Source organism: Pinus tabuliformis, chromosome 6 (assembly GCF_031772625.1).
Source record: "Pinus tabuliformis cultivar Carrire ecotype Pingquan chromosome 6, CPIR1, whole genome shotgun sequence".
Taxonomy (NCBI): domain Eukaryota; kingdom Viridiplantae; phylum Streptophyta; class Pinopsida; order Pinales; family Pinaceae; genus Pinus; species Pinus tabuliformis.
This window is the reverse complement of record NC_142292.1, coordinates 250,328,176-250,337,329: the sequence shown is the minus strand read 5'-3', so window position 1 is coordinate 250,337,329 and position 9,154 is coordinate 250,328,176. Positions and strand designations below refer to the sequence as shown.

General features: G+C 34.5%; 2 long non-coding RNA genes across 3 annotated transcripts; both read left to right on the top strand.

The window, feature by feature from the left end:
- Positions 1 to 597: 597 nt before the first annotated feature.
- On the top strand, positions 598 to 1,791 carry LOC149258329 (uncharacterized). Of its 2 annotated transcripts, none has more exons than XR_016246038.1 (2): positions 598 to 1,406; positions 1,507 to 1,791. It is a non-coding gene; the product is annotated as an uncharacterized LOC149258329 (long non-coding RNA). The 2 variants fall into 2 exon arrangements; XR_016246039.1 differs by having other exon boundaries at positions 1,496 to 1,791.
- Positions 1,792 to 3,800: 2,009 nt separating this feature from the next.
- Positions 3,801 to 7,830, top strand: LOC149258328 (uncharacterized). The gene is made up of 2 exons (XR_016246036.1): positions 3,801 to 7,260; positions 7,355 to 7,830. It is a non-coding gene; the product is annotated as an uncharacterized LOC149258328 (long non-coding RNA).
- The last annotated feature ends 1,324 nt before the right edge of the window (positions 7,831 to 9,154 follow it).

Genomic DNA, 9,154 nt, shown 5'->3' with positions numbered 1-9,154 from the left:
TTTCGCGAGATTTATTTCTCATACTTTGCAAACAATATTCTACATTGGAAAGGTAATTTTTTCTTTACATGATATTGCATATTGGTAGATGGTGCTCAGTGTTAACTACTCTTTGAAGGTCGTCATTCATATTTGCATTTTTGATCTTTGTTTCTTGCTATTATCTACTTCCAACATTGTCGACTGTCAAGGGACAATTACATAGATGTATTTGGCATGGTTCCAACAAGACACAATTATAGTCTGCCTCAACTACATATAGAATTTGATGGAACTTTATTAAATTTAATCAAAAGATGACATGCTATTTCTATGATAATATCTTTTGATATATTGCTCTTGGTTGCAGAATTTAGAATAACTAAACACATCAATAAAATGTGAATTTTGTTATGTGGTTATCGAGATATAATCTCTCTATTAGATATATATCTATACATATAATGGAGACCTATAAACTTACGTGCTAAGTAAACAACTATATGTTGATATAAGATTGTTGATTTTTTTCTAGTTTTTATATATATAAAATCCCATTTTACTTTTTTAGATGCTTGGTGACATATCATTATGTTTCATCTCTCTCATTTACTTTTCTAGATGCTTGGTGACATCAGCATATTCATTGTGTTTCATCTCTGGCATTTACTTTTCTAGATACATGGTGGCAACACATTCATTACGTTTTATCTCTGCAATTCTCGAAGGTGCATGATGTTCCTCACACTTTCGTGGGTTTGAATATTGAAACCGCTTCGCTTTTATCAACCAATTCACTTTGGTGGGTTTGGAAGCACATAGCTTTCATCCAAACTATACAGCTGGAGGGGGAGCAAAAGGATTGAGTGCAGATAAAATGAGGTTAGTAAATCCTTCATTCGGACTGTAAACGATGCAATTCAAGGATACGCAGGAAACGATGCAATTGTGGATGGTAAAGTCTGTTGGGTGGTTGAGATGGCTATTTAGCCTCGCTTCAGGACAGGTCGAGGTAAATGAAACAGTAACAGATTCCGTTAGCTTATCAGTTGATTTGGGAATCACCTGCGTAGGTAATTTAGCAGTTTTTACTGTTATTTTGATTTGAGTGGGTGTTTCGAAGGATTGACATGAAAGTCGATTCATCAATCAGCTCTTGATTTTAAAACTAGTTGTTGGTGGGGATGGTTGTTTGCATCTGTGTTTGAAAATATGTCATAATCTAACAAAGCCTTGTCCGAGAGACCCTGTTATGCCTTGGAAAGTGATGGCTTTGGAAATAGTGTGTATTGTACCAAGCATAGCCGGAACTTTGGGTATAAGGCTTTCGGGAGATGGATATACGGTGACCTAGTTTGGATGAATAGGGAATTGGGACTTATTTTCTCAGTTAAAATGCACTGAAATATGTTTCACAGACAAATAAGGTATATGGTTGAAAGTCTTTTGAAACAGGTGTTAAATCAAAATCTATTAAAATTTAAAAATTCTAAACCATAGTGATGTCTGGACAAAGCTGTTGATCAGATCTAACGATAACAAAGCCAGAGGAATCAGATGGAGAACAGTTCGGAGAAGGATAGATCACAACATTGCTTCCTCAATAGTGTCAACCTCATTGTAAGAGCTGGTTTAGAGTGGATGGTTTCTGTATCTCTTTGTTAAAAGAAACTAGGAATACAAGATTATACTTGGGACAGTAGAAAGTGTGGGTTTTTTTCCTGTGCATTTTTAATGCCCAAGAGGTACTTTTCTAGGCCTAAGAACCTTCTTCTCTATAGCAGGTTTTGTAAAACTTGATTTTCTCTATTAGCTGTTCTGTCAATATTGCATTTGAAGGAGGTGTTGGCACAAGGTTATGATATACACTCCATGCCATCATCTAAACCTTGAGTTCTTGTGATGGTAGCAGTTACTGTTATTTGTTTGGACATGTACCGTTTGCATTTGTATATGGGTAGATTTCAGTGCCTAATCGACTTACACTTGTACCATGGTGTAACTTCTCTCAACAGTAAGAGAAGCAATAAAAGAATGACTTTCAGCTTGCAATATAAAATATTTAGTTTGAATGGGATATGCAGTTCATTTTACATCATTTCTTTGCATTATGAGTGGATTGAAGTAGTATTTCTTATGAGTGGTTTACTATTTTCATTTGAATTTGAGATCAATGAGTTTCAGCTTGCAATATAAAGTTGTAAGGTATATACAGTGCGTTTTATATCATTTCTGTGCATTTTCACTTGGTTGAAATAGTATTTTTTACCATTGCCATTTGAATCTAAGATCAGAGGAACCAAATTCATTAATAAACATCTGAAATGGTCTCAGCTCATGTGAATACTCTAATGCCCCCAAATCAGCAGCAGCACCAACACATAGTTTGATGTGTCAAGATTATGCAGAAAAAGTGTGCTTCAAGTTGTAATAGAGATACTCTGACTTCACATTTTAGTAGTATATTTTAAGCTCGATTCCTGTTATTTTTAATTTAAATATTTATGATACATATTTGGATAATTCGAAATCGATAGATTGAGAGTTGGTCCTGGACATGCCTTTGAAGTGTATCATTTGAAAATCTATTTGCTGTATCTGGGCATGGAAATTTTCTCTGTGTATCTGAGCATAGAAATAAAATGAAAGCACAGAAAAAAGGAAAGGGGGACAAGTTAAGGCATTCAGAAAACTTGGGTGGGCATGAACTCACAGTAATGTAAGCCTAACATACTTCTACTGACTTAATGCTCATTTTTAATTTTCTCATGCTGGATGGCTTCTGAGAATTTTCTACTCAGATTGCTTTAGTAAATAAATAAATGTTATTTCTCCCTGGAGCAGCTGAGGTTGGCGTTTAAACAACAACCAGGGTTACGAATCATCAAACAGAGCACACAACTATTAAATGGAAGCACACAATTTTTAAATATACAAACACATAAAAAAACTCAAATTTGCATGATCAGCAGTGAGCACTTCTATTGAAATGTAGATTATGAATTTACATGCATACATCTCAATGGACTTCATCTAAGATAATAGAAAAAAGGCCAAATAATTTTTTTCTTCAAATTCTAAACTGGATGGGCCTTTTGTTCTAAAGTCTCAGCCAAACTTACAGTGGCCAAATAATTTTTTCTGCCTTTTGATCTAAAGTCTCAAGCCAAGTTGACAATACTTTAAAGAAAAATCTAAAACAGATGGTGTTTCACCCAGGTTTCGTTTCGCTGCTGCAAGGTCTTGCCCTGCTTCACTTTATTCCTCTTTCTTTTCCTTCTCTTCCACTCTCCTCTGCTCCTATTTATCTCTCATCTCTCTGTCCTTGCTCTTTTTTCTTCCATTCTCTTTATTTTCCTTCCATTCTACTCTCCTCTGCTGCTATTTATCTCTATGTCCTTGCTCTCTTTTCTTCCATTCTCTTATTCTCCGTGAGGCAAACCAAAACCAAGTGTCCGCCCACGCCTTCCAAAACCTCTGGATGAAAAATTTAGATGCCTCTAAAAGTGTTCATCGCCTTCTTTTTTAAGAAAAGAGGATCAGCATTCCAAACATCTGTCCTTTCAGATTTTAACAGAGAAAAATGTAGGGGTTAAATTTACTTTGACATGGAAAAATTTAGAGGTTAAATTTGGGCCATGTGCTAGTTTTCTATGTTTTATTTTAAACAAAAAATATAGGTTAATTTTTTTTTCCTAAAATGATTTTTACTCAAATTTTATAAAATAAAAATATTTTATTTTAAAAACCACCAAAATTTTCTTTAAAACTATATAAAATCCCTATAAATGTGAATATTTTTACAAAAGCATTATCATACATTTTATGGTTGACATTTTAAGAATCAGTAAGATTTAGTAAAAGCTACAAGAGAACGGCCTAGCCACCTTCATGTGGGATCTAACCTCAAGACCCCATCAAACTATTAAATGTGTTGAACAACATTAAGGGAATGCACATATCATTGGATGAGGAATGGGGAATCCATCAGTCTAGAAGGAATTGCACAAGGTAAAGTGGTGATAGACCCAATGGTAAAACTACATAGGTGATTAATAGAGGTCAAGGGAGGAATGAAGATCAAACAGCTTCCACGATGGCTTGGACGTCCTTTCGCCACAATATTCCTATGGTGAGAGACAAAGGACATGTTGGTTGGATGTCACTACATCAGACTCTCCAAATAAAAGGAAAAGTGAGCCCTTGCGCACAACATTGGTAGAACAATCATGTGAATGTTGAATGATTTGTTCCAACTCTTCTTCTAAGATCCAAGTGGCTTCCTCCAAACCCTTTCCTTCCCAAGGAGCTAAATAATATTTCATTCTCTAGCTTGTGATCCTTTTGATAAACATTTATTCCAACACTTTTGCAATCTCATTGCTTTCATGCTCAACGGTTTGTTCTTTCTAATCAATGATATACTCATCTTCATCCACCATGCCTCATGAAACTCATACAAATCAGCCATGTTAAAGGTTGACAAGATATCCAACCCCTCAAGTAACTCTAGCATATAAGTATTATCTGAAATATTTCCAATATATAGCAAGGGCCAATCTTCTTCATTTTCAACTTGTTGTAGTTGCCCTTTAGAAACCTTTACTTCAACAAATGTGTTAACACAAGGCCTCTTACTCATATTTATTTACTCACTTTTTAAAATAGCCCTTTTCTCATAATTTTAATTCTTGTATTGTAGTTGCCACTACACCTGCTCATGCTTGCCCTTCATATACTCGACAAATGACTCCAAATCTATGCTTCTCTCGCTTAAGGAAATCTTGCCAAATCAATGACTCCTCTTGATGATCTAACATTCACAATATGGAAAGTTCTTCCCTATTATTCTATTCACCAATTTGTTATAGGTAAATTTAATGTGTGCCAACACTTGTCCTAGTTTCTCTCCAACCAAACATCTCAACAAATTTCAAAGTCTTCCGTTAACTACCTTGATCTTCCATCAATTTGCGAATGATACGCAAAATTGAACTATAATTTCATGTCAAGTTTCCTTTGCAAGTGCCAAAAGTAATTGATAAACTTGTCATCCCTGTCTCTAAAATTATGCATCTTGGTAAACCATTTAAAAGAACATTTTCTCTTGAATAAAACAACTGTTATTGTTGCATCACTAGTTCTCTCACATGGAATGAAATGTTCCATTTTCAAGAATCTACCAAGTTTCAACAACTATGAAGATATAATCATTAACCCATTGGGTTCTTGGCAATCCCAACATGAAGACCATGCTAATATCTTCCCATGTCGCTTTCGGTACTCATAACAATGTGTACAATCTAGTGGTTTGATATGTTTCCTTGGTGTGTTGATAGATCCTACCACTCCCAAACCACTTATTCATGTTTTTCACAACCCTAGGCCAATAGTAGTGCTCTTCAACTAATGCATTAATCCTATTCTTGCCAAAATACCCACTCAAGCCACATAACTTTTGAATGAGGGTTTCTTTCCCTAACCCTCTTGGAATGCATAGTTGTTGACTTCTCAACTAGGATCCTGCTTTGATAATGTAATCCAAAAATAGAGCTGTGCGTATTTTTCCAACCGTCCAAGCTCTAGTAAAATTTGCATTTTTTTCATCAGATTTCTTCACTTATAGTTGTACCATCTCCATTGTCATAGTAGTTCATAATGCATTTTTCTTCTCAATGCGCCAATGACCTTATTGGATCTCCTAGACCTTGATTTGACACGTGTAACTTAGAAAAAATTGCACCCCCTTCTTGGTGACACTTATTTAACTTTGCTTGGTTATTTATATATTGCAACGCTTGATGATCAATGTAAAGAAAAAAATCCTTTGGCAACAAGTAATGCCTCCACTTCAATCTACATATGTTGACATAGAACGGATGAGCCCCAATATCACAACAAGATTGTTGAGACTCTACCAGGGTTAATTATCAACCCAAGGTTCGTATAAACTTAAGAAATGACAATGCTATATGCACAGTAGATCAAGCTCTACTCATGTCACCTGCTGTGAATAAATCAGATCTAAGGCATACATAAACCACTCATTTTACTAACTTTCAAAACCTAGACTACATATAGAATTTGATGAAACTTTATTAAAATTTGCTTAAAAAATGACATGCTATTTCTATTGTGAAATGTATATATTTGATGTTTTGTTTTTGTTTGCATCATTTAAAATAACTGAACACATCAACAAAATGTGAATTTTGTTATGTGGTTATCCAAATCTAATCTCTCCATTAGATATATGTCTGTACATGTAATGGAGAGGTATAAACTTGGAGACATATAAACTTATATGCTAAGTAAACAACTATATATTGATATAAGATGTTGATTTTTCCCGGTTAAAAAAATTTATATAAATAAATATATCATTTCATTTATATTTATTAGTATCATATTCTATCTTTCTACTTTCCCATTTTACTTTTTATTAGATCCTTGGTCACATCAGCATATTCATTATGTTTCATCTCTGGCATTTACTTTTCTAGATGCTTGGTGACATCACATTCATTGCGTTTTATCTCTGCAATTCTCGAAGGTGCATGATATTCCTCACACTTTCGTGGGTTTGAATATTGAAACCGCTTAGCTTTTATCAACTAATTCATTTTGGTGGGTTCGGAAGCACATAGGTTTCATCCAAATTATACAGCTAGAGGGCGAGCCACTTTACTGTAAAAGCTTGCAGGCAGCAAATGGATTGAGTGCAGATAAAATGAGGTTAGTAAATTGTTCATTTAGACTGTAAACAATGCAATTCAAGGATATGCAGGAAATGATGCAATTGTCGATGGTAAAGTCTGTTGGGTGGTTGAGATGGCTATTTAGCCTCGCTTCAGGACAGGTCGAGGTAAATGAAACAGTAACAGATTCCGTTAATTTATCAGTTGATTTGGGAATCACCTGCGTAGGCAATTTAGCAGTTTTTGCTGATATTTTGATTTGAGTGGGCGTTTCGGAGGATTGACATGAAAACCTATTCATCAATCAGCGCTTGATTTTAAAGGTAGTTGCTGGTGGGGATGGCTGTTTGCATTTGTGTTTGGGAATATGTCATAATCCAACAAAGCCTTGTCCGAGAGACCCTGTTATGTATTGGGAAGTGCTGGTTTTAGAAATAGTGTGCATTGTACCAAGCATAGCCGGAACTTTGGGTATAAGGCTTTTGGGAGATGGATATACAGTGACCTAGTTTGGATGAATAGAGGAATTGGGACTTATTTTTTCAATTAAAATGCACAGAAATGTGTTTCACAGACAAAGAAGGTATATGGTTGAAAGTCTTTTGAAATAGGTGTTAAATGTTTTCAAAATCTGTTAAAGTTTAAAAATTCTAAACCATGGTGATGTCTGGACAAAGCTGCTGATCAGATCTAACGATAACAAAGCCAGAGGAATCAGATGGAGAACAGTTCGGAGAAGGATAGATCACAACATTGCTTCCTCAATAGTGTCAACCTCATTGTAAGGGCAGGTTTAGAGTCGATGGTTTCTGTATCTCTTTGTTAAAAGAAACTAAGAATACAAGATTATACTTGGGACAGGAGAAAGTGTGGGTTTTTTGCCTGTGCATTTTTAATGCCCGAGAGGTACTTTTCTAGGCCTAAGAACCTTCTTCTCTATAGCAGGTTTTGTAAAACTTGATTTTCTCTATTAGCTGTTCTGTCAATATTGCATTTGAAGGAGGTGTTGGCAAATGGCTTATGATATACGCTCCATGCCATCATCTAAACCTTGAGTTTTTGTGATGGTAGCAGTTACTGTTATTTGTTTGGACATGCACCGTTTGCATTTGTATATGGGTAGATTTCAGTGTCTAATCGACTTACACTTGTACCATGGTGTAACTTCTCTCAACAGTAAGAGAAGCAATAAAAGAATGACTTTCAGCTTGCAATATAAAATATTTAGTTTGAATGGGATATGCAGTTCATTTTACATCATTTAAAAGAATGACTTTCAGCTTGCAATATAAAATATTTAGTTTGAATGGGATATGCAGTTTATTTTACATCATTTAAAAGAATGACTTTCAGCTTGCAATATAAAATATTTAGTTTGAATGGGATATGCAGTTCATTTTACATCATTTCTTTGCATTATGAGTGGATTGAATGGATTGAAGTAGTATTTCTTATGAGTGGTTTACTATTTTCATTTGAATTTGAGATCAATGAGTTTCAGCTTGCAATATAAAGTTGTAAGGGATATACAGTTCGTTTTATATCATTTCTGTGCATTTTCACTTGATTGAAATAATATTTTTTACCATTGCCATTTGAATCTAAGATCAGAAGAACCAAATTCATTAATAAACATCTGACATGGTCTCAGCTAATGTGAATACTCTAATACCCCGAAATCACCAGCAGCACCAACACATAGTTTGATGTGTCAAGATTATGCAGAAAAATTGTGCTTAAGTTGTAACGGAGATACCCTGACTTCACATTTTAGTAGTATATTTTAAGCTCGATTCCTGTTATTTTTAGTTTAAATATTTATGAAACATATTTGGATAATTCGAAATCGATAGATTGAGAGTTTGTCATGGACATGCCTTTGAAGTGTATCATTTGAATATCTATTTGCAGTATCTGGGCATAGAAATTTTATGTGTATCTGAGCATAGAAATAAAATGAAAGCACAAAAAAAAGGAAAGAGGGACAAGTTAAGGCATTCAGAAAACTTGGGTGGGCATGAACTCACAGTAATGTAAGCCTAACATACTTCTACAGACTTAATGCTTATTTTTATTTTTCTCATACTGGATGGCTTCTGAGAATTTTCTACTCAGATTGCTTAGTAAATAAAGAAATGTTATTTCTTCCTGGAGCAGCTGAGGTTGGCGTTTAAACAACAACCAGGGTTACGAATCATCAAATAGAGCACACAACTATTAAATGGAAGCACACAATTTTTAAATATACAAACACAAAAAAAAAAAAAAAAACTCAAATTTGCATGACCAGCAGTGAGCACTTCTATTGAAATGTAGATTTATGAATTTACATGCATATATCTCAATGGACTTCATCTACTATAATAAAAAAAAGGCCAAATAATTTTTTTCTTCAAATTCTAAATTGGAGGGGCCTTTTGATCTTAAGTCTCAGCCAAACTTACATTGGCAAAATAATTTTTTCTTCAAATTCTAAA